Genomic DNA, 27,426 nt, shown 5'->3' on the forward strand with positions numbered 1-27,426 from the left:
TTTTGATCGCGTTAATTGGGCGTGTTTGTTCCACACCCTCAAGGCATTCGGCTTTTCAACACAATTTCTAACCATGATTCGAGCTAATTATCGACAACCTCGCTCCAGAGTGGTAGTCAATGGGGTTAGCTCAGCCTCCTTCTTCCACTCTAGAGGCACTAGACAAGGATGTCCCCTCTTACCCCTACTCTTCCCCCTTAGCATTGAGCCCCTAGCAATGGCAATTAGAGATAATCCCAATATTCAAGGTATACCATTCACGAGGGAACCACATAAAATCTCCATATTCGCAGATGATGTGCTTCTGTCTCTTTCCAACTCAGCCACATCTCTCCCAGCCCTACAGACGGAACTTGAACGATACAAACTGGTTGCAGGCTTTAGAATACATTTTAGCAAATCCTATGTCCTTAACCTCACATTGCCATCAGCAGAGGTCCACAGACTTCAACCTCTTACCCCCCTCGCTTGGGCTTCCTCCTCCATACAATACCTAGGGGTTCAACTGACACCGAGGATTGAAAGGCTGTATGCGGCTAATTTTCCGCCTATTCTCACTCGCATCCAAGCAGAACTTACAAAGTGGCGGCCCCTCTTCCTGTCCTGGTTGGGCCGGATACATGCAGTAAAAATGACACTCCTCCCTAAGCTTCTTTATTTACTCCAGGCCCTACCCACAGAGCTAGAAAGAGACTTCTTCCGCCGAGTTAAGACTATGATACTACATTTTATATGGCAAGGGGGACGTGCCCGTTTCTCCTTCTCCATGCTGCGTCGCCCCTGCTCGGAGGGGGGAGTGGGCCTCCCTGACATCCAGCTATATTATAAGGCAGCGCAGCTACGAGTCCTGGTCGAGTGGTCGAAAAGGGAATCAAACATTGGCTGCACATGGACCGTAGCGTGACTGGGAGAACCATTTGGGACTTGATCTGGTGCCCTAAAAAAGATAGACCCCCAAACACATACATCGCAACATCCACGCGTACCAAGCTGAAGGTATGGGACACAGTAGCGGGAGACGAAAGGTGGACCTCTTTCTCTTCCCCGTTTACCCCGCTCCACTTTAAACCAGAATTTCCGTCGGGTACCAGAGAGGGGCCTTTTGATGCCTGGAGAGAGGGGGGCTGTCTTGCTCTGACCCACCTTTTTCATAATTATGACCCTCTCACCTTCGACAATTGTCAGAGGGACTATAACCTGGGACACACAGAACGGTACCACTACACTCAATTGATGCACTGGGATCTAACACCGCAAATACGCGATGCAGCTACCCGGCCCCTCACACAATTCGAATCCTTCCTCACCAAGAACACAACTATGAAGGGGGCTATTTCATTCATATACAAATTTCTTCTCACCACTACAGTTTCCCCGAGACCATAATACATGTCCATATGGGAAGACGTTTTACAACGTCCCATCTCGGATACTGAATGGGGACATCTATGGACAGACATTACACGATTCAATCGCTCCTCCGATCTACGGGAAGCCCACCTAAAGACCATGATGGACTGGTACCTCCACCCCACTAGGCTCAAGCAGATCTTTCCCAACACTTCTGATAGATGCTGGAGAGGGTGCGGGCAACTGGGAGATTTTAAACATATCTGGTGGGATTGCCCGACTATTCGCCCTTTTTGGGAGGAAATCCTCGCGCACATTAAGGATATGCTGGGGTACCCTATTCCAACCACCATGGCGGGGGTCCTTTTGGGTCTCTGTGATCCTGCACTTGAACATCAGACTCGAGCAGACAAAACAATCATGTGGCTATGCATAGGCGCAGCAAAAGTTACCCTGGCAGCCGCCTGTAAAAGGAGGGAAGAACCATCGATCTCCCTGTGGCATTCTAGATTGTGGAAACTTCTCAGTTTGGAACGAATGTCAGATATCTTTCGAGACGACTTTAAGAACTTTGAATTCAAATGGGGACCGCTGGTTGCCTTCCTTTCACGAGGTCTACTGTCCGCTGTATGCCCTTCATCTATTAGAGCTTTTCATCTCTTCCAACTATAATCTGCCTCACACGGACTTAGCCAGTCAGGTTGTTTGTTCGCCGCCGTCACCATTGTCGGGGAGGGGGAGGGAGGGCGGGAGGGAGGGATTGTTTTTTATTTTTGTTTGTTCCTGTTTTTTCCCTGGTTGGGGATTGTTGCTGCATAAATATGAGCTGTTCAAGTGCCTCCCTCTGAAGAAGGATTCAATGTTCTTCCCATCGCAAAAGAAAGATGGGTCGCCTACTGACAAGCTGGCTATCATCAAAAGTTGTTACAGGTAACACCCGCACCCGTCAATACAAGGAACTGTAACCCTTTTTAGCAATCCAGTGTTAACGGGTTGGACTGATATGGAATGGTCAGTGTTAGCAGCCACTTACAGCCTCATTGCACCTAGGCACCCCTGTGAGGGGTGCCTTGATAATTCTGTAGTATGATGTACTTTGTGCATAAAAACGAATAAAATATGTTTGACAAAAAAAATATTGTTAAAAATAATATTTAAATAATAATATATAAACATTAATTTAACAATGAATACAAAAGTAATTTTAGGCGGTTGTGCTTTGTATATTTTTGTTTATGTAATCGGTTAGTATTATGTGTTTATAATAATTTGCATTTAATTGTATGTTCAATTACATATATGTATATATTTTTACATAATAAACGTCATTACATTTCCTTATATTTTCCTACAGGGAGATCTCTGCTAAACAGGTGGAAAGGTAGAAAGAGTAATTTTACCCTCATGTTCAGTATTAGGACTCTTCACCCTCTCATTCGAGAGGGTGGAGAGTCTTAAGTCTACACCTAGGAGTACATTTCCACTCAGAAATGGTGAGTTGCAAAAAAGTGGAGATTTGCATCTAAGCGTAGGAGTAGACATTAATATAAGATGATCTGCACATGCAAACGTACTTTTGTGAATCAGGAATAACATCTTCATCAGTTCTTCCCATGATCTAGTGCAGATTTGTTTTAACTCCAGACGACATCCAGCTGAGAGTCCCATGGTCACCTCAACTTGACACTGACTACACACTGACTACCACCATATTTTGAATTTCTTGGATGTAACCAATTCTGCACTGGAGTATGAGTACCCAACATCCACCGCCATGTGGTCCTAGCTTTCTTCACTTCTGTATGATCATATCCGAGTGACCTGACCTACACATTAATCCTACTCATTAGTCGTTCAAGACTTTCCAAGGCCAGAACTAACATAGGTCACAAAACACAATGGAAAACTGTGTGGAAACTGTACAAACCTGTGATATTGATTAAGCGCTGTCACTATATGTTATCCTTGTTACTACTGATGTCGTTATTTTTGTCATCTGAAGTCCTCCCTTTATTTTTCTGCTTCTGCTTTCTTGCTTGTGCACCCCTTATAGCATCTCATTTAAAGCGCTCTGATATTCTACTGTCTAGGAGAGCTACACCAAAACCTGCACATAAATACATGTATAAAACTGTATAGATTTTCTTATAGGAAAAAACAGGTGAGAACAGTTCCTCTTAATGGCCAAGTTAGTAGGGATCGCTATTAGCCAACTGTTAAATCTGATCTGGGAGGGAAATTTAAATTTCAGATCTTGTTGCCCTCACACACCTGTTAGGGTGTCATGCTTCATCATTGGGCGCTCCTCGTCGGACCGGCGCTGCAATGTCCAACAGGCCTGGTGGCATCTTTAGCGGAGATCTTCTGATCTTAGAACGCCGTTATGTGAAGACCATGTGTGAAATTGTGGAGGGCAGTGACTCCTAAATTATGTGGGGACTCAAAAGAGCCAAAATAGACCCTGGCCCCTAAATTATTTTAATTAGGTTATGTAGGGCTGGGACTAGATAAAACCAGGGAGGCTACTCATGTGATTCTAGGTATCAGGGTAGCCTATAGTTGACAGAGGTCAACATGTTTCGTGTCGTAAGTGCTCAAAATCGAGCGACACTTCTTCAGGACCGTGGGACCACCAAGAAGTATATATACCTCAATTCTTATCAAAGGGTATCCTGGGTCAACCACAAGTAATGCTGAACCCTAATTAGGGTCCAGATTTGAAGTCTCCGCCTCAGAAGGGAAGGGTCAGAGCTTCATAGATGATGGAGAAGCAACCGGCCCACTGGAAAGGTCCCACCAAATGTAGATTTATTACAAGTAGAGTATTTTCCCAGGGCCACAGCTCTGAGGGGCCAGTGCGTTGCCACACAAAGTTCTCCTTGACCAGTCTGTGGAGGGGCCTCGCTGGTCTCGAAAGCTGTCTTCACACTTTTTCTAGTCACTTTAACAAAATATATGGTAAAAAGCAAAAAAAAACTCAAAACCCATAATGAACAAAACTGCACATTTCATGCGCATCTAAGGACAAACAGAATCATTACGTGTGTTGCTTTTGTGGGTTTTTAGGTCTCGCCTATCGCTGGAGCGCGCATGCGCTCCATGCTCTGCGAGGCTTATTGTAGTTGAAAAGATTTCAGGAGGGGACTTGAAGCCCCGCCCAACATTCCCATTGGCCGGCGTCATACTTTATGCTAAACGCTGGCCTCCGATTGAAAGGGAGGCTTTTTTTTTACTGCCTTGTGTCCTTTTGGCCCCGCCCATCTGGACTCGATCGTGTACTGGGGGCATTAGACTGTCTCCTTTAATTACTAGGTAAGCACTTTTTGTTTCCCCTTCCCTCTGTCTCTATCCCCGAGCAGATGGAGATCTGCAGAGACACAGCTACTTGCGCCGCCTTTATGAACTACAGGCTTCTAATTACTTTTAACATGCTGTGCTTACTTAAAGTGAAAGTGCGATTATGTTTCAGTTTAAGAAAGGCGACACGCGCCTTTCTTTCAACACAGCTCGGTTTTTAAAAAATGTGTAACAGTCGCTCACTATCGCCATGGCTTTTAATGTATTTATTTAATAAGGTGCCCGTAACGCCTGTTGACAGCCGTAATGCTTTCCTGCAAATAATACCCCTCCCACCTCCCAAACAGCATCAAAGAACTATCTCCGTGATTTTTAATGTATTTATTTAATAATGTGCCCGTAACTCCTGTTGACAGATTATTATGTTTCCGTTTAACAAAGGCGACACGCGCCTTTCTATCAACATGGCTCAGGTTTTTAAAAATTTGTAACAGTCGTTCGCTAAATGCAATTTTGATTAACTAGTCTCTAGCAACCCCTTCCTCCCCCTCACAGCACAATAACACTCCCCCTCCCAGCAAGATAGCGCAACACAAATATAGCCCACACGCTTCACCCCTCCCGTTTGCTGATGAGGGGAAGAATGCAAACTGCGACCACCTCCTGCTATGGAATGCCTCTGCCTCTCTTTTTTTGGGTTGGACCATGATTTTGTTTACTTTTAATTTCACGCTACAGAATTATGCTACTTTAGTGTCTGTTTTCATTTGTTGCGCAACCGTTGGAACCCCAACGCACAGCTGTAGGCTAAAGGACGCCGTAACATTTCTACATAAACCAAAGAGATAACCAGCCCGCCCTCAATGGCTTTGCCATCTGACTGCTGCTGTCCTTGGGTGTTTGTTTGTCCTTTCTACTGTTCTTTGTGGCTGTTTTGTTTGTGGGGGCTGTCTTAGGGCCACCCTTCCAGCGCAGGACACAGGATGCCCGACTGCTTTAAGGTAGGAGAAGGCGGCATTGTGGTACAGTTGTGCACTTACAAGGAGAGGGGATGGAAAGAGGCTAACGGTAAGAGGGGGCAGAGTGACGGCCTGCAAATGCTGAAATGGAGCATACTTTACTTGTAAGAATAGGACATTTGTCTGACTTTTTACTGCATTCAGAACTCTCAGTGCATTTAGTCTTTTTTTTTTCTCTTTTTGGTCACATGCTTTTCAATTTGACTTTACGCTATTGTCCTTATTGCCCCTGGGTGATTTCCTAGATTCCTCAGCGCCCACCATTTATTAATTTAATGATAGTGATATGTGTACTTTCTTGTGTTTCAAAATTACTCCCGTTTTAAACTCCTTCCTTTGTATGCATCTGTGAATCTTGCTTCTTTGGCTCAGTGACTAAATCGTGCACATTCCCATGTGTGTTCTTTATATGCCACTAATTTCTCATATGTTTAATGTTGATGTCCCCGTGTTCCTCGTGTACTTGTAACTGAGTTTAGTGTCTCCGCAGTGCAACTCATTCGAACCCTCAGTGTACCTCATGTGCAGCCTGCTATGTTTTAATTTACTGTTGTGCCCTCTAGCCTCAGACACTAATTACGAGGCCCTCTTCAAGTGCCTACGGTTGGTGTCCCACAGGCAGAGGCGTTTTAAGGCATGGGCAAAGTGGGCTGTGGCCCAGGGCCCCAGCCTTTCAAGGGGCACATTCATAGTGCCAGCTCTGTTGGACAGAGTCTTTCCCTAATGACCTCGAACAGATTGTTTTAATTTCCGTTTTCCTTTTATTTATTTTATTGTGGGTGCTGTTTAAGTCTATAACAGACATTTTTTCAGAACAATGTTTTGTGTATAAATCATGCAATAGCCATACATTTTTATTTTTAGCAAAACTGGATCTCACATATGCAAAAAGTGACGCTGTCACAGACATTATTTACAGTAATATTACTGAGTTGCTGCTGTGTTACAGTATTAAAAACGCACGTAACTATCTCTGAACATTAGTTAGATGTTAACACATTTGGAATTTAGATAAGTGTGCCTACCGACTGTCAGCGAGCTGGCCAAAGACACGGTGAAAGAGCTGGAACTAGATAATACATTCAAAGTTATTCTTAACAGGGGCCCACAAAATATGTTTGGCCCTGGCGCCCAGAAATCCTTAGGATGTCCCTGCCCCCAGGTGTAGTCGTGGGTGAGTTTACTGTGTGCCACTCATCGGCTTTTATGTTTGCCCTCTCTGCCTTAATTTGTGGCCTATAACTCCCCATATTGGTACTTAAAAACCGCAGTGACTTTAACATCTGTCCCTGTATTCATCACAGCTGGCCCAACCCTGCTCCGATTCGACTGTAATAGTACGCTACCATGCCAAACATACTCCACGTTACCCCTCTCCATTCTACTCCGTACCACTCCACACCACTGCACTCTACTCTGCACCACTCCACAATACTCCATTTCACTCTGCGTCACTGCACTCTTTCTCTGCCCCACTCCACTCCTGTCTACCTTACTCCACTCCAATCTGTGCAACACTACTCTGCAACACTGTACTCTATGCCAGTACACAATACCAATTTATTCCACACCAATACACTCTACACCAATATAATCCTCACCAAATCACGCTATTCCACTATACTCTACATCACTGCACTCTACGCACTCTATTCTACTCTGCGTCTCTGCACTCTATGCTACTGCTCTCAACACCTACGTTGAAAATGGTAATGTTTTTTACTTTTCATTATTATACCAATTGCAATAACGCTATACAAATATAATTACTCCACTACAAATAAAAAAACAAAAGAAAAACACTGTAATTTCCAACGCCAACAGCTCTAACTTTAACAAAAGTGAGACCTATTGCATTGCAAATGCTTGTTTACGCAATTATCAGCGTTTGCAGTCTCTGCTCCGCTGTGTGCAGGGTGTCTGTGGGGTTAGATCTGAGATCTGTAGAGACATCGCCACCTCAAGGCGTCCTCTGGTGCGAGTCAGACCCAATTTACAGCTCACCCTGTCAGCCAAATGAGTGCTTGTTTGACTAATGCCCAACTAAACAAGAGTGCAGGGCACCAGTGACCGTGCCAACTAACCTGACTGTTTTCTACTTTATTTTTCATGGACTCCTCTGGCTTCTCTTCTTCTCTTCGCTGTACAAAAGGCGATGAAATTTTGCGTGAATGCAAAAGTGTCAGTGTAAAAGTTGGGTTTACATTTACCCACAGGACCAGAAGATGGAGACCCTTTGCATAATGCTACACACAACAAAATACCCAGGTCTAAGACAAAGAGCAGCTTGGAAACTAGAATGTCAAAACAAGTATTCCTTTAAGAGGACGAAATCCCTCACCCACAAGAGATGGCATGCTCCATCATGGAGATGCTCCTCACGCCGTGATGACAGATCACAGTGCGGGCTACAACTCCCGCTCTAATCAGGAGGAGCTCTTCGGATACTTTAGTATGTGACAATAATGCTTATGAAGTCAGTCGAGTGGTGAGGCTAGCAGAGTGTAAAAAGTGCTGTGGTGCAAACAAAAAAAATACAAGTTTTGTGATTAAACCTAATTTCAAAACAGGCGTTGAGCTTTATTATTGTCTGTCTGGGTTAGGATTAAAATAAGTGAATAACCTGGACAGTAGTATATTAACCTTCACAATTTATCTCATGGTCAACATGTTTCTGCCCTTACTAGAATCCTTGGCTGAGGTGTCGGAGCATTCGTCAGGACCTAGAAAAGTCAAATAGGGGATAAAATTAAAATAAGAAACTATAAAGCAAGTGGTATCCAATATCTCAGCATCAGATCCACTTGTCAACTTTCACTGTGGGAAAATATGAACATAGTCAGGTAGGCATCTAGGTTGTAGAGAATGAGTGTTAGTAACACCTATCATGTTAACAGTGACACCAACAACCCAAGTGTGAAACAACAATTTCCACCAGTGTGGTGTCCAACTAGAATCCAGTGGTGACACACGTGAAAAAACCAGCAGGCTTACCTGCAAAGGTTGGGTGTTGTGTCTCAGCGCAAAATACACTAGCGGTAGGCTCAGGGTGTAATCGTGGAGGTAAAGACATGATGTGTGTATATCAAGGCATTATAGTAGAAACTCAAAGGGGCCTTATTTATGAGGCCTTTTGACAGTTTTTTGCTGCCGTTGCGTCACTTTTTGTGATGCATCCGCAGCGTAAAACATGCCCCCTGTTGCGCCCTATTTATAAAGTGACGCATCTAAGCAGATGCGTCACTTTGTAAACCCCTGCGCTACATTATACCTGCGTCAGGTATAATGTATGCAGTGGGGGTGTCCCCACGCAAGTAAGCCTTGTAGAAGTGACGCAGTGAAATCTATTAGATTTCACAACGCCACTTCTAGGATGCAAATGCGTCAAAACCTTACGCCTGCCTCACTGCAGGCGTAAGGATGACGCAGTGCTATATCCATAGCCCTCTTCCCTGCCTTGCTGGAGTTGCGTTACGCTTCCGAAACAACTCCAGCAATGCGTCATTTTTGCGCCGACAGGTACGTCAGTAAAACTGACGTATCTGTCATTCCTTGCGACATGATGCGTCATACAGTAAATATGACGCATCTATCATGTTGCAAGGAGGGCGCAATGAAAAGTGACGCATCGCTGTTTTCACGCAGCGATGCGTCACTTCTCAGAAGTAAGGCCCATATGTGGGTAAGGACAACAAATAACTCAACGTTCGTCTGCTTGATTATCTAAGAGTGAATGAAGCCTAATGGCCAAACATACAAAGCAACATCATAACACTACAACCAGGGGCGTAGCTGGGGGGGGGGGATGGTTTGTGGCAATACAACCCCCTAAAAAATGTATTCTTTTGTAAATAGTTGGTTACAAGTGTTTTCAGTCACGTATGGTGAAGTGTCTGTTGGTTTTCACCTGGGATTTTTACATGCCTACTCTAACAAAAACACACACACAACCACTCTTCTGTTTGGAAGGCCTTAAAAAATGTTGATTAGTTTGAAAAATGTTGTGCTTTAAGTGGCCCTAACAATACGCCCTCCTCTCTCTTTCCGCTGCTCCTTAAGCCCCCCGCCCCCGCCCCTCATGTCCTGCTTCTTCTTATATAGCGTGTTTTAACATGATACCCTAGCGTGATTGTTGGGAAATCTGAAGCTCACCCCCCCAACCTTATTGACCAAGCTATGCCCTTATGTACAATAATACGATCCAGGGCTAGCCCTCTAAGTGGAAGTGGGCACTAGCAGTAAACACAAGAACACTAAATAAAGGAAAAAGTAAAACAAAAAGACATGGAGGAGAATCACCCCGGCTAAGATGTACATGCATATCCAATCATGGCCAAGTGGAGAGGTATGTTCCGTTAGGTCTTGGTCCCAAACATTGATTGTTCCAGCTTAAGGGCAGTTGTAATGCTAACAGCGGGCAAATGCAATCCAAAAAACAAGTGTAGTGAAGCTAGTGAAGCTCCAGCATGGCGCGCATCTGCAGCGAGCTCCTGTGAGTCCGTAGCATGCCAGGAAACTAGCAAGAGCTTCGACTCTCAATTTAAGAGCGGGCGAGGTGGCATGGTCAAGGCGGCATGGTCAAGGCGACATGGTCAAGGCAGCATGGTCAAGGTGGCATGGTCATGGCAGCATGGTCAAGGCGGCATGGTCAAGGCGACATGGTCTAGGCGGCATGGTCAAGGCGGCATGGTCAAGGCGGTGGCCGCGTCCTGGCTGCTTGATCAATAGGAAGCAGTCTAACCTTAGTGCGGGCCCACTAAATGCAAGCAGGCACTAACAAGCAAAATCACTCCACAAGGGAAGGTACAAAAAAGAAAAGAAAAACAAATACATGGAGGGGAGTCGCTCCACCGCTTCCTCAAACTAACTGCATAAGTCGTGTTGTCTACAGGTAGGGATGGATACGCAGATAACCTGGCCGAGGCCAAGTAAAGCCGCAGAATGTATGACGTTACAATGCATAAATTTACATCACATGCCTTTACAACAAAGTTTTTACATCGCAACATCCTTTACAACGCATTCTTTTACATCACATGCCATTACATCGCATTTTCAGAAACTACGTTTACAACACATTCCGTTACATCGCATTATACCTTTACAACGTGTACCATTACAATGCATACCACTACATCACATTTAAGGTAAGTGTTGGATAATATAGGAGTAATAATTACTATTCTAACTCCAGTGAGCGCAACATTAAGGTAAGAGTTGGATAGTGTAAGGGTACTGTGCATTGTAATGGTATGCATTGTAAAGACTTGCGATGTAATGCCTGCGTTGTAGTGACATGTGATGTAATGGCTGCGTTGTAATGACATGCGATGTAAAGGATGTTGCGATGTAATGACATGCGATGTAAAGGATGTTGCGATGTAATGACATGCGATGTAAAGGATGTTGCGATGTAATGACATGCGATGTAAAGGTTGTTTCCCAAAGCCGCAAAGCATTTGCATTGCCTGTGAGCAGTTGTGATCCAAAAAACATATGGGCAGTGGGCAGATTCAATACAAAAAATCATCTGGTGCGAAGCTCCAGCATGACGCTTACATGCAATGGGCCCCTTTGAGTCTGTAGCACACCAGAATCAAGGACGTTAGCGGTAGTCACATCTCTCAATTTAAGGGCGGGGTGAGGAGGCGTGTACAATGCTTGTTACGCACCACTGGTTAAGAAGGGAAATGTAGTTACTGGCTGTTACAAGGGTGAGGGGGCTTCAAAACCTCATAATAAAGGGTAAGACCCACAGAAGAGGCATTATGTTAAGAGAATATTAAAAGTTTGTGAAGGTCAAATGTTGGTAGGAATAACCAACATACTGTCCCTATGGAAATAGGAGCCAATGTAGATGAATATGAAAACGCAGAATACTAGAAGTTGCTACAAAATATAAAATATCAAATAATAGCCGGTCCTAGTGAAATATAAAGAAGGAATGACCGGCTACTGAGAATGTCAAAAAGTCCTAATCATGTGTGTGTAAAATTGCTTGACTGGAGGAACGTCCTCCATAAGGGAGCACAAGTGAAGGAGGGAGGATACGCAGTAAACCAGACCCATGGCTGTGCACAGTGTCACCATAATCACAGAACGAAGGAGTCCGTGTGCCAGCGTATACAGGATTTGAGTCCCCTGTGATACAGGGACCGAGCTTGAGCTATCCTTATGTGTACATAGTAATGTTTTAACTGCGAAACTCAAATGTCATGTGGATGAAAATAAGAATATAAACTGGGGTAAAGAGGTCCACAGGATCTCATCATTATGACTGATCTGATGGCTTCTCAGCCTGAAAACCCAACGTTGTTCTTTAACTAAAAGAAACTAGTTCATGTCTTGAACAGTCACTGGTGGTGTCCGTTTGTCGAGTACCATCCAGCGCAGATCATTAGCAGTGTGACCTTGTTCAATAAAATGGTTGGTCAGTTTCGTTGATATCTTTCTGTATCTCATGGTACTGCGATGTTCTGTGATGCACATTTTGAATTTTTGGGTCGTCATGCCGACATACCTAGGGCCGCAAGGTCAGTTAATGAGATGAATCAGTGTGTCACTGTTGCAGTTGGTATGTTGTCAGAGTTCCCATTGGTTATGGGTCTTTGCCTAAGACATGTTTCCCCACTGTGATATTCCTACTTGACTTGGGGTGCCTAGATGTCAGACAGTTCTTCTGGCACCATCTAATAAATGCTCAAATGGCGACTCAGGCCTTTGTACTATATAAGATGCCCCAACACTTCCCAACTATAATCCACTTCCAGCTGTATTTCCATAGTGGGAATGTCTGAAGGGAAAGGGTTGGTGACAGCTGGAGGGTGTTAACTTGCTTTCCTGGAGGTTTTCACATGACATTCATTTAAAGGTAGGGGCTGAATTGATTGCAGGGCTATACTTGAGACAAAACAGAAATTCAATCAATTACTTATGGGAAGTCAACAAGTCACAGGTATAGAATTGGAAACTGAAACAATCGATAATGGGCCTCACCAGTCATTCCATACAATGAGGCTTTGACGACTACATGTACTACCAGGAACAATCCAATACCTGAGAGATTAATCGAGGTGCTGCAGGGATACAACGAGGAAGACACAGGCATGAGCAAAGGCAGAACAAAAGGAGCAAGGACAAAATCCTACCAATAGCCCTACTGTAGTGAAATCCAGGGAGAGAACAAATAAACTGTGGGTGATGTAACACGAACATTAAGCCTTACAGCTGACTAACTTTGCTGAACATTCAAGTATCCAGCTGATGCTCATAAAAAGGCCCTGAAAAAAGATGTGAATGCTTGTCAGAGATGATACGTCTTTAGAACCACATCCCCCATTGCACTGGTCTTCCATTAATGCCAGTGAGGATGACTAAGCCGCAGTGTCCCGGTACTCAACCGTGTCACAGTAAGTTGTTCCTGACAGTGCCCCTTCCAGTACAAGTCTCTCCTTCTTTGTAAAGTCCTGGTGTCTGAAGACCTACAATGGAATTGTTTAATTAACTGACGGGCATGAACAAAAACAAAGGGCTTCCCAGATCTTTCGGAAACACCTTAGCCATTTCACCCTACTAAATACTGTAACTGACCTTTTCTATATCTGGAGTCTAGGGTTCCCTCTACCTCATACTCAACTGATCTATCTATCTATCTATCTATCTATCTATCTATCTATCTATCTATCTATCTATCTATCTATCTATCTATCTATCTATCTATCTATCTATCTATCTATCTATCTATCTATCTATCTATCTATCTATCTATCTATCTATCTATCTATCTATCTATCTATCTATCTATCTATCTATCTATCTATATCTATCTATCTATCTATCTATCTATCTATATCTATATCTATCTATATCTATCTATCTATCTATCTATCTATCTATCTATCTATCTATCTATCTATCTATCTATCTATCTATTTATTTATGTATCCATGATTGCTGGTGGGGTTGTTAACATTGCATGTTCTGCAGGTTTAATCTCTAAATGTGTACTTCTGGATGGATCTTTCATGTTTCAAGCAGAACTAACGTCACCGCCCCTTTCTCATTCATTTGTTATACAGAAAACGGACCTAAAAATCTTGAAGTAAAGTTTGAGTGTGACAATGGAACAAAAAGATTCTTGGAGGAGAGCCACACTTTGTCCTCAATCTTGTACACAGATGCAGGTCTCAACCTCAATAGCGGTGTGCAGGGAATTAAGGTATGCAAATTCTGCAGTAGGAATCCATTTCATCTAATCTTGCTGATTCTGCATTAAAAATACCTTAAGTATTATTTAATTGCCTTATTCACACGTTAAGTGAATCACGTTCAGTCTGTCCATGCATTTGAGGATGACAGCGGGTTGACTTCGGGGTAATAACCCCCCAAACAAATCAAAAATGTATTCCTGAATCAGGAAATGAATTGAGCACCTCTGTCCGTGACATCACATCATGCAGATGCACTATTGCTTTAAGAAAAACTTGAGCTAATTCAGGGGCTGATGGGAATCTTTTGAGAGGTACAAAATGGGCCTGTTTTCAAAGAGTCCACAACCAAGTATGAATGCAGAAGTTCTACAGTAACATCCATTGTGATGTGTAACTGTGGGTGGTGATGTACTATAATGGGTTGCACAAGGCCAGCAGGAGGTCTTCGATCTAGCTCTGCATTAGCACAAGTTACACAATTCTTGATTGGTTGTATGTCAGAAGCTCACATGGCTAAACCACACGTGCCTCAACAACGTGGTCGCCAACAACGAATGCATCTTAACCACTCATTACTTTACCACGCATGCCTTTACAACGAATTTCGATGTAAAGGCATGATTGCTAAAGGGATATGCGTGGTAAATTACCACCACCCGACCCCCCCCCCCCTCCCCCTCCACGCCGTAAGCCCTAAAATCCTGCCGCCTCCCTAGGCCCCCTCCTGGCTCTGAGCTCAAAAACCAACCCGCCATGCCCCTAAAACTACACCGCCCCTCCCCCGTCCGAAGGCCTAAAACCCTGCCCCCTACCAAAAAACAGCCCCAGCCCCCCCGTCCTGAGCCTTAAAACTGAACCTGCCCTGCCCTTAAAATGACCCCTTCCCCTCCCCCCGCCCTGAGGCCTAAAACCCTGCCCTCTGTCACAACTACCCCAGCCCCCCACCCTGAGCCCTAAAACTGACCACCACCCTGCCCTTAAAACTACCATTTATCCTCCCCCCGGCCACAGGCCCAAACCATGCCAAACACTACCCCGACCCCAGCCCCCCGCCTTGAGCCCTAAAACTGATACCCGTCCCCTCAAAATTGCCACTCCCCCTCACCATGAAATCTGGCATCCTGCCTCGACCCCCCTTGCCCTGAGCTCTAAAACTGACCCCACCCTGCACTTAAAACTACCCTTCCCCGCCCTGAGCCTAAAACCCTGCACCCCAAAAAAAACTACCCTAACCCCAGCCCCCCGTACGGAGCCCTAAAACCAACCCCGCCCTGCCCTTTAAACTACGCCTTCCCTACCCTGAGGCCTAAAACCCTGCCCTCTGTTAAAAACTACCCTGACCCTCCTCACCCTGAGCCCTAAAACCGACCCCACCACTAAAAACAACCCCTGCCTCACTTACCTGCCCGCGTCCGGAGCTTCCTGTTCCGACGCTTCCTGTTCCTCTCCCCGCCCATCCAGACATCTAGACCGCTATCTGCCTTAACCACGCATATGTATGGTTAAGGCAGATGCGTGGTTCAGGCAAGTGTAGTTCCGCTTGCCGGAAAACGGCACGCCTGGCTCAGCCAGCGATGTAAAGGCTGTTAACCTTCTTGGTAATTTTTTGAAACTGTGGCCACCACAGGTTTTTGGATACTAATTCTGTGTTTTTGTAAATTTCTGCATGTCCCATTGTTAGGACTGGATGACCCCAACGAATCAGACATTGTTGCAGGTCGACATCTGATATATACAATCCTTTTTTATGGTATGCCAAATTCTCCTGTTGACTTTTATTTAGTGTGTTTCTCTGAATCCAACCAAAGGTATCAATTTTAGATTGAAGCTGTTGGACTTCCTGATACTGCTTCATCTTTTACTTTTGATGGAGAGCAAAAATACTGGATGGTAAGACAATGTCTGTTTCTTCAATTCCCACTTGCCTTTAAAGTACAGCCATCTTTCCATGACAGCCACCCGGTTGAGAATTTATTTACTTGGAAAAATGGGATAAAACCAACTCCAACGAGCATGACGTGCATTAGTAAATTTCCTGGATTTGATATAGTCTACGTTTAGGTGATCCATCTGTTGTGATTTTATGTCGAGCACCCTTCAAATAATGTCTCAAATGACTATGGACGTCCTACATTGCAAATAATTTTTTGTTGTATATCATGTTATTGTTTTTTAACAGAGTGTGAGGATTTGGGTGTATTACATGGTATGGCTGTGAGGCTTTACCGTGTAATACACTCGCAAAAATTGTTTTAGGTCCAGTCACGCTCGTTTGTAAAAACTTAAGTTCAACCCTGGGTAGCTATGGCTGCGAGCAGCAAGGCTTAAGCAAAGAAACCAGTGTAAAGCATTTAACAGTACCAAACAACAAAATAAAAAAATAACACAACATGAAAAAAAACACCACCAATTTATAAGAATAGATTACATTTTTATGAATGTATAGAGTCTAAGATGAGCAAAATCTACCAGAGGGTTCTGGAGATAGAGATTTTTTAACTAAACTTAAATATCATTTCAACCAAAAACAAGAATTGGTTACTGTAAAGTTTGTAAACTTTTGAAACGCTTGTAACAGTTGAGTTCGACTACTCTGGCCCGGCTTGGCCAACTAAACCCAACAGGCAGAAGGTCTGGGGACCAGTATGGAGTATTTGGACGGTTACCTGGCCACCAAAGTGTTGTCCAGTTCCGAACTTTACAGCACAACTGCCATAGACTTCAATTGAGTGGTCCTGATGCTGCAGATGCAGGAGATGGAAGATGCTCAAGGATGCTCTGGGTGCTGTGCGGTCAATGGTGTGTCTTTGCAGTTATTCCTCGGTCCATGGATCAAGTGGGGGCAACTTTGGCTACAGAGGTCGGAGTCCCTTGAAGTCTTCTTTAGGAGAGTAGAAGGTCAGCTGCTGCTGGGCTACGGGTCTCCGTATATAGCAGTCTCAACAATATCCTTTGCTGGGGGCTGGTGTCCCTCTTGGGCAACCAATCTGGACTCAGACAACGCTCCCGGATCTGGCTGACTCTGGTGCAACTTTTGGCCATCAAGGATCGGTCTCTTGGGGCACCCAGTGGCAGTCAGTGGTGATTCTAGCAAAGTGGCTAGTGACTTGCCAACATGGGGTACATCAGCTTTGCTGGCCCTGGTGCTGATTCCAGGGGACAGCTGACTGACCCCTGGAGTGACTTATTTGGTCTGGGGCTTAGGAATAACTTTTATCCATGCCAGGAGCTACAGTCCTCTCTTCGCTAGCCCAAGGTGTGACTGGTGCAGCCTTTCTTTGCCAAATCCAGGGATCAACAGGGTAGTCCTTCTTCTGTCCTCTTTCCATTTCTGGTGTGGTTTAGGGTTCCCAAAACATGCCTGTGGGGATGATGCAGTCACTAGCACATGGGCTACAAGGTTCCCTCCCTCTTGGTGACAACTTTCAGGCTATGTGTGTCATTGAGCAATCCCGGAGTGCACTATTCTGGCCATTCTCAAGATGTTGGGATCCTTCCTCAGATGTTAGAAGCTTGCTAGCTCCCTGGCAGCTATATGCCCACAGCAAAAGCGGTTTGGACGCTGGTCTCCCCTCTCTGTGCAGGTAGGCGATCAGACAGCAGGGACAAAGGGAAGCCCCTCAAGAGTGTGATCATTATTTGCCCACCAAAGGCAGCTTTGCCTTTGAAGCTCGCCTTTTGGTCTAACACCCTGAGTGGCTTCCTGTGAAGGGGACTACAAAATCTCCCTCTGTAGCAGGCTGCTATTTATTCCAAGCCTGGGAGTCATTCATACTACTCCCCAGGAGGGCAGAAAGCTGTCTGGTGGCCAGTGACTGTGTGAGGCCACTGGACAAACTGGATCACAGAGTGTCAACTTTCTTAAAGCTGTATTTCTATAATAGTGACATTATATTCAACTTGGGCATCATGCCACAATTAAAATAATACCTTGCAGTGCCCATCTCAGTAGTCCCATTCAGAAGTTACCCGGTCTGAGGGATCAGCTGGTAACTCTGTGTTAGCCAAAGGGGCTACTAACGCTCCAATAGCAAAACAACCATTTGGAAGTATTGCTGCCAGGATATATATATATTTATATAAAATACATGTCCGACTTAACAATATACAGCTCCCTGCCTTAGGGCTCAATAGGCCTTCCTTAGGGGAGACTTAAATACATTGTCAAGGGAAGTGAGGGGGTTTGTTGTCGGTTTGAATGGCAAAGTCAAACTAGCAGTGTTACAGGTCCTGGGTACCAAAAACTAGGGAGTTTAAATAAGCCAGTCTCTACCAATTAGAGGTAGCCAGTTAAACCTACACTTCGTAAGGGGTTAGAACACTGGCACTGAGGCCTGGTGAGCTGGCCACAGTATCCTCCCAGAGTCGAAAAACAAGCAGCATCAGTCCAAAAACGTGGGGGTGGACATGCAAAAAGAGGCATTTCCTTACACAGAGGTTAATATTTAGAAATAGTAAGCCACTGGAGATTCCCAGTTTCCTGGTGTCTCTAAGACAAAATGGCACCTAATGCTTTAGAGGAGCCATCCATTTCAACAATAAAAGGTGATGTGCAATCTTGATATAATAGAACAGAAGCACAAGTTAATGCTGACTTCAATGCTTGGTACACTTTTTCTTCTTGTTCTATTCCCATTGAAACTGCACTCCTTTCTTGGTGAATTGGATGAGTGGAGGCCCAATAGACAAAATTATTTTTTAAAGAGGATATGGAACTTTAAAAATCCCAAAGATCTTTGCACTTCTTTCACAGTATGAAGAAAAGGCCATTCCCTATCAGCTTGATCCTTATTTTCCTACGTTTGTAGACCAGTGGATAAGATTTGGGCAGTGGCGGCTGCTCCCGAGAAGCAGTAGAGATGCAGGGGGAGGGCTAAAAAATAAATTAAAAAAGATCACTTACCTGCCGGCCACTGCCTCTCTTCTGTCCTCTCTTCTGTCCTCTCTATCCTCTTTCTGGCTTCTGTGCTAACAGGAAGCACCCAGGCTCCTCTAAGGCAATTACAACTCTGCAATGCAGCAATGTGATTGGTCTGAGTGCTGTGGTTCGGCGCTCAGCCAGAGAATGGGAGCCTGTGCATGTATTTCACACAGGCTGTAATGCAGCCTGGGTGAATTGGAGAATATGCAAAGTGCGCATGACGGTTTGGCCGGTTGAAGCCGGCCTACCAAACAATCATGCGCATTTAGGAGGGTGCCCACTACTCCTTACCCATGTGCTGCCCAGCCTCGCCCCACAAAGCTACCTCAGCACAGAAAAATAAAATAACAGTGCATTCTTATCATTTTATTTTTCCTTTTTTGCAGTGCTGAAAGGCAGTGGGGCGACGCTTCTCGGGCTCTGGATTTGGGACCCCCGAAAAGAGATGGAGGAGACTTCGAAATAACATTTTTCTAACTGGGCATACAAAGAGTTTTGACTTGATCATTGATGTACTTCACTCATATGTCTTTGTTGCTTAGTGTTGAATAAAAAAAACTACATTTTATCAATATAAATGGTCACATAGAATTCTAGAACATCTCTTAACACATCCTTTAAAAAAAAGCTGAAATGCAGCTGGGGTGTTACTCACCCCAAAGGGTGGGCTTGAACGGATTAACACTTTTGTATATCTTGTCAACTGAGAAGCCATTTGTTGATTTGCTTATAACTTTGGCACTGTCTGGTGAATATGCATGAAATTTGGCAGACATGTATGATACGATTACTCTTGGTATTTTTAAACCTGTTGAAATCCTTTTAAAAAGGGCAAAGGGCAGACAGGTGCTTATTTGCTTATGCTGTGTGATGAATCTGGACACATTTTGGTAGAAGCATGCTTAGTTTTCTATTGGTATGTCAAGTTTTGCGCCTATCCATCAAAGGGGGGGTAGTTATAGCTACCTTAGGACACTAGTTATAGTTACTAGAGATAACTATAACTGGTGAATTTCAGTTGGGTTTGTTTTAGTTTAAATCCTTACATTGTCATTGAAATTTTCGCCTAACTATGATGTCACTTTACCCTTTGTTTTTTCCAGTCCGTCTCTAGGGATTTTTTTAAAATGTAAAGTAATATTTTATTTCCATACGTGAAGCAAACCCCCCACTGGCAGTCACACCTACTCTGCGCATGGCCAAAGGCTGGGCGCACCATTGGGTTAACCCCAGGACCTGCGTCCAACCAGATGCAGATCCCCTCCCTAAGCCACTTCAGGCCCCGTGGACCCCATCACTGGGCTTTGTTTTTTTAAGGGGAGGGTGGACATGGCCACCCACCTCTGTCATTTCGGCCCGAGGACCCCACTCCCCCTAGGTCTTTAGTTTTTTGTAAGTGAAGGGGAGCGCGCAGCCCCCCTCATCGGGGCGACTCTTGGCTTGAAGACCCATCCCACGAGGCCAAAAGATATTTGTAAAGGGAAGAGAGCATGCAGCCCCCATCCTCAAGCCGCAAGGGGCCCTAGGGACCCCATCTCCTGGGGTATTTCAGGCAATGAGGGCATGCACATCCTTCCCCGAGCCAACAGTGGCCCAGGGACCCAATCCCCTGTGGCCAAAACATAAACTTTAAGGGAAGGAGGTACGCCGCCCCCTATCCAAGCCACTATGGGCCCCATTGCTTGGAGGGAGCAAATCTGAGTTCCCTGCCCGGGAGAGTCAATCAACCAATCAAGACATTTGTAAAGCACGCTACTCACCCATGAGGGTCTCAGGGCGCTGGCGGGGGGAGGTGCTGCTACTGCTCGAACAGCCCGGTCTTTAGTAGCCACCTGAAGGTTAGTAGGTCTTCGGTCTGCCGTGGGAGGATGGGGAGGGTGTTCCAGGACTTGGTGGCGAGGTAGGAGAATGATCTGCCAATGGTGGTCACTCTCCTGATGCGGGGGACGGTGGCGAGGGCGAGGTCGGCGGAACGGAGCTGGCGGTTCGGGGTGTAGAAGGTGAGCCGTTTTGAGGTATGCTGGTCCGGTGTTGTGTAGTGTTTTGTGTGCGTGGGTGAGGAGCTTGAAGGTGATCCTCTTGTTGATGGGAAGCCAGTGCAGGTCTCTCAGGTGGGGTGTGATGTGGTTGTGGCGAGGGATGTCGAGGATCAGGCGTGCAGAGGCGTTCTGTATGCGTTGCAGTTGTTTTAGCAGTTTGGCTGGGGTTCCTGCGTAGAGGGCGTTTCTGTAGTCCAGTCTGCTGCTGACGAGGGCCTGGGTGACCGTTCTTCTAGTGTTGGTGGGGATCCACCTGTAGATCTTTCAGAGCATGCGGAGGGTGTTGAAACAGGAGGATGAGATGGCGTTGACTTGCATGGTCATGGAGAGTGTTGAATCGAGGATGAATCCCAGGTTGCGTGCGTGGTTGGTGGGTGTTGGTGCTGCTCCCAGGGTGGTCGGCCACCAGGAGTCGTCCAAGGCAGATGGGGTGGGGCCGAGAATGAGGACCTCCGTCTTGTCCGAGTTCAGCCTCAGGCGGCTGTTCCTCATCCATTCGGCGACGGCTTTCATTCCTTTGTGGAGGTTGGTTTTGGCGGTGAGAGGGTCCTTGGTGAGTGAGAGGATCAGTTGCGTGTCGTCGGCTTAGGATATGATGTTGAGGTCGTGCAGTCTGGTGAGGTGGGTGAGTGGGGCCATGTAGATGTTGAACAACATCGGGCTGAGGGAGGATCCTTGGGGTACGCCGCAGGTGATCTTGGTGGCTTTGGATCGGAAGGGAGGGAGGCGAGTGCGTACGGTGCGGTGGCAGACTGTGTCGAAAGCGGCTGATGGGTCAAGGAGGATGTTTCGCCGTTGTCAAGCAGGGCCCTGATGTCATCAGTGGCGGCGATGAGGGCCGTTTCGGTGCTGTAGTTGCTGCGGAACCCGGACTGGGACGGGTCCAGGATTTTGTTCTCCTGGAGGTAGCGGGTCAGCTGTTTGTTGACAGTTTTCTCGATGGCCTTCGACGGGAGCAGGGAGATGGGCCGGAAGTTCTTGAGGTCCTTGGGGTCTGCTTTTGGTTTCTTGAGCAGGGTGTTGATCTTGGCGTGCTTCCAGCTCTCCGGGAAGGTCGCGGTCTCGAAGGAGATGTTGATGGCTTTGCGGAGGTGGGGTGTGATGGTGGTGCTGGCTTTGTTGAAGATGTGGTGAGGACATGGGTCTGATGGGGAGCCGGAGTGGATGGTGCTCATGGTTTTGATGGTGTCGTCGTCGTTGATGTTGGTCCAGGTGAAAAGGGGGGTGCCATGGGTGGTGGCCGTGGGGTAAGGGGTGTCGTTGGCTGCAGTGGTGGCCTGGTTGTTGAAGCTGTTGAAGCTGTCATGGATGTCTGCGATCTTGCGGTGGAAGAAGGAGGCCAGGGAGTTGCACAGGTCTTGCGAAGGTGGGATGTCGTTGGTGCTGGAGCTGGGGTTGGAGAGTTCCTTCACAATGTTGAAGAGCTCTTTGCTGTTGTGTGCGTTGTTGTCGAGGCGGTCCTTGAAGGAGGTCTTTTTGGCGGATCTGATGAGGTGATGATGTTGGCGCATGGCGTTCTTGTGGGCTGCTTGGTTCTCCGGTGTCTGTTCGTGGTGCCATTTCTTCTCCAGTTTTCAGCAGTTTTGCTTGGAGGTCTGGAGATCTGCGGTGAACCAGCTGACAGTCTTGTTGGTGCGACTGTTGGAGGGAGAGTGTGGGCAGGGTATGCTCGCCACTCGGGGGCAGGGAGTTGGGTCCCCGGGACACTGTGCATTATCTCGCTCTGGGAGAAGGGTTCCCCAGGCCCGATATCAGCATGGGGTGGGGGACGCGTGGCAGCCCTCCACTTCTGTTTACCTTTTGGCCCAGAGGGATAATGTCCCCAGGGTCCAATAATGGCTCTGGAATGGGGGGACCACATACCCTCTCCCATTTGCTGTGAATTTGTCCCCTGAGCATTGGTTCCCTGGGGCCAAGACTGGCCCATTCACATTCTTTTTTTAGAAAAGTTGCGATCCTTTGTCTGGAAGGCATGCTTTTTGAGATTTGATGTAAATCCGTTCAGTCGTTTTTGAAAAATTAAGAAAATATTTGTATATCTGGGTGGTTGGGTTCGAGGAACTCTTGCAAAAATCCTTTAAACCCAATTTTAGGGACTTCCCTGCTCCAGGAGGTAAACAAAAAAATACATACAATTCGCACTCTGGACACCACAGGACCCAGCATGGCTCTCCCAAGAGGCACTGCAGTTCTCCTGCGGAATTGTATGGGGGGACTTTGCAAGATTTACTCATTGTACCTCAGACATGCTGGTCTTTCAAAGCTGAGGCTGGCCACCTTACCACTTCCACGTATTTTCTGACCCTATGCTGGCCTCATGTGTCTTTTTGCATATAATTCTTGCATGCTTGCATAGATGGCGAATGCCGCCTTCCAGATATCTAAGTTCATAGACACCCTCAGCCTCTTTGCCAATTCTCTTTCTTCCGCTTATGATCCTTTCATGCATCTGGCCTCACCATATAGTAGTTTGAAAATGTTCACATACTCATTCTCCCATATCTTTTCTTTTGCGCTCGTCAGCTGATAACTGCCCAGGGCATCCCTCACTCTCAAATATGGGAGCTTCTTTACCATACCTCCCTCCAACGTCCTTCTTTTGCCCTCCTTGCCCATCTCTGGCACACCCTGCCCTGTGCCCTTTTCCATGATCGCCTTGAATCCCCCGTCAATCCCTATTTCTTGATCCTCCGTGTATTGGCCCTACTTATGGGGTGCACTGTCTTCAACACTCCACACCACTCCCCACCGCTTCTATCTGTGGTGCCCAACAGCCCACCATGTTCTGTAGCGGTCTGAAGTACCGGTAACCCCTACAGCGCTTACTCTAAGTTCTCTCAGGCAATACCCTGGATAAGCCCTAAAGGGGTCTGAGAATCTGCTCACACTCACCAGTAGGTCATACATGACGGCTGCCTCTGTAAGATGTGCCTCCTGCTGCCCAGCACCTGACGTTGCTCCCATACCCTCTTTTCTACGTGGCACCAATGTCATATTCCCACCGCCATGCACCCTGCCTGCCCGAGGGGGTAGCACGCTCTGCAATTTCCATTTGGGAGGTCCACTCCATTTGAACCTTCCCCTTGCACTAGGTCACCTGGATGGCACCACTGTGCACCCATTCCAGACTGATATGATGCAGGGGCCCATCCACTCTCCACCTGTGAGCTCCTCGCTAGACGTTTCTCCCTGAAGTAATGGTTAGAGGGGTTATGGAACCCAACATTAAAGCTGCCATGCTTTGCCGTCTCCTGGGAGAAGACCCACAGGCACTCACCACCACATAAACCCCCTCTGAGGCAGCTCTCCGTAGCGCAGCCGGACTGGGAACCTAAAGGAGTGCTGGCAAATTTTATTAGACCAGCCCCCATATGGTGCATAGCGAGCGAGCGCAGGGAGCGAGCCTCACTACAGAATGGGGACTTGGGAAGGTTTCTCCCTTTTAAAAAAATTGTGAAAAAATTGCGCATTCTACAACACAGTTTTCATTATATATTCAACTGTATTTGTTTTTAAAGCGTAGTAAAGTGCACCAGGATACGGCAATCTTTACTGGGGCTCTTCAATGATTCCCTCACTGTCACCCCCAGCAGTGCCTTTCATCTCTCTATAGCCCCTCACTCACATGTATTTCATTTGATTTAGAGCACCTCCAAGTGTAGGGTGTCAAGCACTTTACATCACACACACATACAGAGAAAATGAATCGCACATGTGTAAATCAGTGTATAGAGAATGTTACATAAGACAATGGGGAGTACAAGGTGTAGGATTCACAAGTCATCCAAACTGGTAGGCACTTTTCGAGAGTCCTTGGTCTGGGGAAGCACAAACTCAGGATTCAGAACGTAACACAGTGGTTAGGGTTGACTTCATAAGAACTTATTTCTACCCAAGCAACCCCTTTTTAGCCAAATTAGGATAATGAAATGCTGGGGGGAAAAACATAACTTTCTAACCTAGAATACGATTGTAGCTTATGAACTGCACAGTAGCAAAATGATCTCTGTAACAAAAGCAGTAACCACTGAGCTAAGCACATAAAATACTGTTCCGTGATCTGCATAGTGCACACTCTTTGCAGTTGGCATATTAAACCTCTGCACTGCCTTAGATGAGACAAACCTTCTACTAGACAAAACTCCAATCTCCCACCAGAATCACCAGAGTTACGTTGGCACTTTTATTGTTGCCTGAAAACCTTTGGATATAGAAGGAACACTGAGGGCTTTTAAAACTGCTTCACTGCTACAGACCCAGCCCCCAGTAACAAAAGCACCCCACCTTTCCAACCTCCTGGGGAAAGCCTGATGCCCAGTCTGGCCAGTCCGGCGTTGCTCTGTGTCCTCTCTGTGACCCCCAGCAGGTCAGCCACCTGTGGTCATGGCATCCTCTCTGCCGCTTGTAGCCTCGGATGGCCCACTAGTCATGTCCATCTTCCGCATCTCTTCCAGTGTAACTGCTCTGGCGCAACGAGGGATGCTGATGGCATCATTGTGGCGGACTCCACACTATTATGTCTGTGCCCTCCTCCCATAAATCCCTGGGCGGAGAGGGAAGGGCCGTCCCCTCCACCCGGGGCCCTGCATCAGCTCACTTGAGGGAAGAGCAAAAACACCCACAATCCAAAGCAAAGTGTGGTACACAACAGTATGAAAGGCTCAGAGAGCAACACACATTTAGTGAACAATGCGAGCATTTATGACGCATCATGAGAAAGAACATCAAGCAAAATAGTAACTAAGGGCAACAGAGTGCAGACGAATCCAAGAAAGGGGTAGCTATCTCAGCTGCTGACCACAGAGGAAGGGAATATTGTAGGCTGAGGAATCTGGGCAAGATAGAGTCAAATTTCAAATTTATAACTTTATTCGACAATAAGTCATAAAAGTATCACAAGAATAGATAAAACATAATACAAGTCATAAGACAATTTGATAAATAATTAAAATTAGTAAAAAACAATTAAACTCACATAATTAGTGTCGAATAGATTTCTTAAAAGGGGATGTACATAAAGTGATCGTAGTTCAATCATTAGTAACTAGTGCGAATCTCCATTTTAAGATTTTTCGGATTTCCTATACCTAGCAATCTTCGTTGGCTCTTATTACCCATGCCCATTTCAAGAATTTTGCCATAGCCAGAGCAATTGGGAGGCTGGGATCAGAACGTAATATTCGTAATGCCTCGTCATGTTTCCGAACCCCAATAAGACGACATATTGGTATGAGCCATTTATTTGTTGGGGCTGCATACAATGGACAGAAAAACAAGAAATGGCTCCACGTCTCCACCTTATCCTTGCATTTACGACATTTATCACCATCTATCCCCACCCAGCTAGACGTAAATGCCCTGATAGGGAGGGATCCAATCCTAAATTGGAAGTAAAGCTTCCGATCTAATGGTTTCTCTATTGAGTCCCAATAGGGTTCCAATAATGGGTGGGTTTTGAATTCGAAAAAGCGTTCTGTGAGATGGGCAGAAGCATTTACATAACACTTTTCAGAAAAAATCATTTCCCAATAGATTTTCTTCATTTCTGCCTTAGAGGGAAAAACAGTATTAGTAGGCTCATCCCACAGTTCCCTCAACCCCATTCTCCCTAAAAGAGAACCAATTGATTTCAGCCACTTAATTTTATGGAAGCTCTCCTTCCCAATAACATCCTTAAGACCCCTAGCATAATGATACAATTCCTCCGTTGTCCACAACCTACGCCAGTATAATACTGGTCGCAACATGGCAAGATCAGTCACAGACTTCTTGCCGAGGTCATAAAACAGGGGAATTAGGGGGGTACTTTGTGGGACAGAGGTAACTTTCCTAAGGAACTCATTTTCTAGGGTGGCCAAGTGCTTCAAGTTGGAAAACCCCCACAACTCGGCGCCATAAAGAACTGAACCCAAAACTTTCATCCCATAGATCTCTAAAACAGACCTAATTGGTTTGGTGAAGGAAGTCTTAAATCTTTTGAGTAAAGCGCCTGCTTGTTGCTTAAACCTCAGTGCACTTGTATCTAACTGCCTATTCCAGCTCATATCGCTCTGAAGGTTAACACCTAAATAGGTGAAGGCATTGACCCGCTCTAGCCGGCAATTGCCCATACATATGCTTCCTTTAAACCGTTTGATTTGTTTTAGATGACTCGGTTCAGTAAGTACCATAAATTTTGTTTTAGCGCTATTAATTTCAAGCCCTCACATATCGCAAAAGTCCATAAAGCGCTGGAGTGCCTTCTGAAGACCACTTGGAGTTTTGGCAAGTATTAGGGTGTCGTCCGCAAACATAAGGACCGGGACACACTCACCTGCCAACACAGGGGCATCAGTTGGAACCAGGGAGAGGTATTTAGCCACTCCATTTATAAAGAGCGAGAACAGGGTAGGCGCCATAACGCATCCCTGTCTCACTCCCCTCTCTACCGGAAAAGCATCTGTGGTCTCCCCCTGCCTACCCCATCTAACTTTTGCATAGGTGTCCTCATGAAGGCGAATGATCAAAGATAACAATTCCCGTGGCATTTCCAAATCCTCCAATACCTGCCAAAGCTTCCCTCGCGGGACAAGATCGAATGCTGCCTTCAG

General features: G+C 45.9%; 1 long non-coding RNA gene across 2 annotated transcripts; it reads left to right on the forward strand.

The window, feature by feature from the left end:
* The first annotated feature begins 5,682 nt into the window (after positions 1-5,682).
* Positions 5,683-19,350, forward strand: LOC146797383 (uncharacterized). 2 transcript variants are annotated; one of them, XR_014968985.1, is made up of 4 exons: positions 5,683-5,715; positions 13,745-13,884; positions 15,698-15,766; positions 19,184-19,350. It is a non-coding gene; the product is annotated as an uncharacterized LOC146797383 (long non-coding RNA). The 2 variants fall into 2 exon arrangements; XR_014968984.1 differs by lacking the exon at positions 15,698-15,766.
* Positions 19,351-27,426: the final 8,076 nt, after the last annotated feature.

The sequence above is a fragment of the Triturus cristatus genome, chromosome 9 (assembly GCF_964204655.1).
Source record: "Triturus cristatus chromosome 9, aTriCri1.1, whole genome shotgun sequence".
Classification (NCBI taxonomy): Eukaryota; Metazoa; Chordata; class Amphibia; order Caudata; family Salamandridae; genus Triturus; species Triturus cristatus.